Below are 3,721 nucleotides of genomic sequence, written 5' to 3' on the forward strand. Positions count from 1 at the left end.
TAAGCCTTGCATCGCAAGACTTGACCTGGGTGCAATTCGGCCATACATTCCCCGTGGTATCTGCACACATAAACCAGTACCGACTGTAACATGAGTGAATGGTAGTATGTTTATACCTTCACAAGCATGAAGGTCATAGCCTGCAGACCCCTCTGTTCTTCTTCCTGGTAACAGTGCTAAGGGATGTATACGCTTGATAAATAAGTGAAACCAGTCTTCCTCTGTCAGCATCATTAAGTCCAGGCTTTCTGGTTCATACCTTTCTTTCTCCTTCAGAGACAGAATATATGTCAGATACATCAGATTCATTAATGCCAACAGAGATTACCTCAAGTCCTTCGTCAAGATCCAAGGACTCTAGGATTGCCACTCTCTTCATGATCTTCCTAGGGTTGGTGCATTGATGCATTCTGGCTCTTTCTTGCATAGATCGCCTGAGTTCAGTCTCAGGGTCTAGAATCATTGCTAGGGTATGCTCCCTAGGCTGTCTACCAATTATCTGTCTACCAATGTTAAGCAGACTTCTTCCCATTCGCTGTGCTTCATATCTAGCATGTGCCGCCCTTCTATAACTCCTGATCTGGTCCTCTACAAGCGGTGTCCTTCCTTCTGTAGTTTCCTCCATGGTGATGGATGGAAGATGCCCCTGCCTAGTCATTTTATAGATTTCAATACTTCAAAGGGATTCCGGTATACCTTGATAGTTCCTTTGGGTTGAGGACTTCGGAATGCTGTTCCTCCCAGGTGTAATGCGTCTAGCTTGCTTGTCAGTTCAGTAAGTAAACGGAGCAACCAAAGTGACAGAGGTTCTCAGAGATGGTAAACTATGGATAGGTAATCAGTATTTTCGATTACCTAAAACATACGTTATGCCTATCTTATCAAAAGGACTAAGCTATATCATAGGAATGAACTTCATCAAGGCAATGGAAGGAGGCTTGAGAATAGAGCAAGGTGAAGTAAGATCTATAAATTGGTCACAACGGTGGAAGCAGCACCAACAGTTCATCAGGTGAATATGATTGAAGAATTAGAACTGGATTTATTTGAATACTATGCTATCTGTGCAGCACAACCTCAGCAAGGAATCATCAATGAGAAGTTAATTGAAGAGAATGGCCTAGTTCTCAGTCCAACCAAGATGAAGGTAGGAGTTACACAGGTTGATTTCCTGGGTGCCACAATAGGGGAATCACGAATCAAGCTACAGCCTCATATTGTTCAGAAGATTCTGGAAACAAAGACTGAAAGCCTCTATGAGACAAAATCCCTTAGACGGTGGCTTGGGATCCTGGAACTATGCAAGGACCTACATACCTAAGCTAGGTAAAATCCTTGGCCCTTTGTATTCAAAAACTACTAGCACAGGTGAAAAAAGGATGAACAGGCAAGATTGGAGGCTTCTTATCTCCCTCTGGTTTATTTCATCCAGTTCTCTTAGGACCTGATTTTCTTGCTTTAGCTGTTCAATATCCTTCTGCTGCTTGGTATTTAATAGATTTAACAGTTCGTTCTCTTGCTGGATTGTTGCCATCTCTTCTTCTACTTCTGATGGAGTCTCCTGAATGATTTCTCTGTCTTCTAACTCCAATATTTTTTGTTTTAGCAGTTCTACCTCCTTCTCAAGCTCTTCTTCTCTTCTTATGAATTTTTTGATAAGCTCACTTTGGAGTCCTGCCAAGTCCTTCCAGTCTGTTTTCTTAATAGGGTTCTTTTGTGTCCTGGGGATCTGCATTTTAAAACAATGAAAAGTGCACAGAGCACATATGGTTAGCTTACAATTTATGCAGTCCATTCGGTTACCCTTTCTTGCTTCCAGCTTACAGTCTCGGCAATCTACTGGATAATCCCTAAACTACCGTCATCCTTGTCAGCTGTTACTAATTATGATAGCAGCACAAGTCTCCGCTTTAATGATTACCAAGTGGCTCCTACCTCAGCAACACCTACATACACGCCTAGGAGGATGAGACGGATGATGAGGTACACTTAGTTAACCTTATTACTGTTCAGGAGTATTCTGATGACTCAGATGATGAAGCCTATTATAACCGACGGCGAAGAAATCAACGGCGGCGACAACCAGATTATACCTAAACCAATGTTGCAGTGTGCCTGTCACAGGGATGCAGTCCTCAAGATGTCACAAACAAGTCGCAATCCTGGACGATGGTTCTACAAGTGTGCCACCAACACGTGCTATTGTTGGTATTGGGAAGACTTGGTGAGCGACTACATGCAACAATTACAAAGCTATGCCGCCTTGCAGCAACTAACCAGTGAGGACGAATCAACTGTTGATTGGACGGAGATACAACATCATGATGGCACATGGGCAGAACAACTTTCATAGCTGTCCACAGATTTCGCGAATCTACAGGTGGACGACCCATCACCAGAATCCAGCCTACATCCCACTTACTTCGACTAAAGTGGCGGACATGGTGGACCCAGGGCATCTTTGCCTTTTGTAAAAACTTTTCTTTTAATCGCACTAAGTAATGTGTGTGATGAGTCAGACCCTTATCCAAGATTCTTTCTTAGCCAGCAAGCAATACTTTGCTTAAGGCGCAAGTAAGAAACTCAGAAGGGTATGTCTTTTTCTGACAAAGGCTTCTGGTTCAGATATTCTTTTCTTAACTGCAAGATTTCCTTCTCTAGTTTGCAGAGCCCTTGGAGCAAAGTCTTTAGTTCAACTCGTTGCTCCTTTACTATTGAGGATAACACTTGCAACGCCTCCTTCTGTTCCTGCAACTGTGATCTCAAATTTAAAGTGTGAATACAGTTTTGTTTACAGAGTGCAAATATGGCCTTGTTGCCTAGGTCAACTCTGTATGATGTAACTCGTAGGTTATGTCCTATATCTAGGTTTGTAGTGGAGTCTAGATTTAGATAATCTAGTTCCTTTCTAGAATTCCAAGAGTTTCTCCAATTCTGGAATTGTCTTTCAAATTCTTGCAAATCATCATTCATATGAGAGCTAAGGTTTTCTTTTAGAAATTCGAAAATTCTTAAAATAGATCCGACCTTTCAGGTTTGGGTTACTTCTAATATATCAAACTCATGTCCTTTAATTAGTTACGTCTTACAAGTCACCCAGCCTTTTTATTACCTCTACTTATTATGCAGACTTAATTTTTGGGTACTTCACGCCTCAGCACCATTACCCTAGGAGGATATTAGGAAATCTCCTGGGCTGACACGGTCTTTAACGCCACTCCTTGGCTTTTGACGACCTTTAGCAACGCCCACTCTGCTTCCTCAACTCCGATTGGATTAATGGTTCATTTTTCCCCAAAGATTAAGCAGACATAAATTGCTCTGCTAAAAGTAGAAGAAGTTGATCAATTAACAGAAACAAACAGAGGTACACAGGGATTTGGTTCCACGGGAAAGGGAAGGAATCTCTTCCCAATTCACTGAACTCTTATTTCCCAGAATTAAAACAGGATGAGAACGCAAAAGGGCTCAGTTATTAGCAGAAGCAAAATTGCTAAATAAGAGATTATGGGGACAAATTCCTGATGAAGAATCATCTGTAGAATCCAACCCAGTGAAGGCATGCGACATACAACGATGGAGGACAGCAAAAGCCTATAGAAAGGAGCTGCAGAAGGAATATGATGTCCTTATGATCACAGCTGAAGAAGAGAACCTTCAGAATATCTGATAGGGGAGTCAGGATGGCGACCAAAAATGAAGATCTCCAAAAAGGAATTCT

Source organism: Curcuma longa, chromosome 7 (genome assembly GCF_044706935.1).
Source record: "Curcuma longa cultivar G26 ecotype Majalengka, Jawa Barat chromosome 7, ITB_CL_G26_1.1, whole genome shotgun sequence".
NCBI classification, from domain to species: Eukaryota; Viridiplantae; Streptophyta; class Magnoliopsida; order Zingiberales; family Zingiberaceae; genus Curcuma; species Curcuma longa.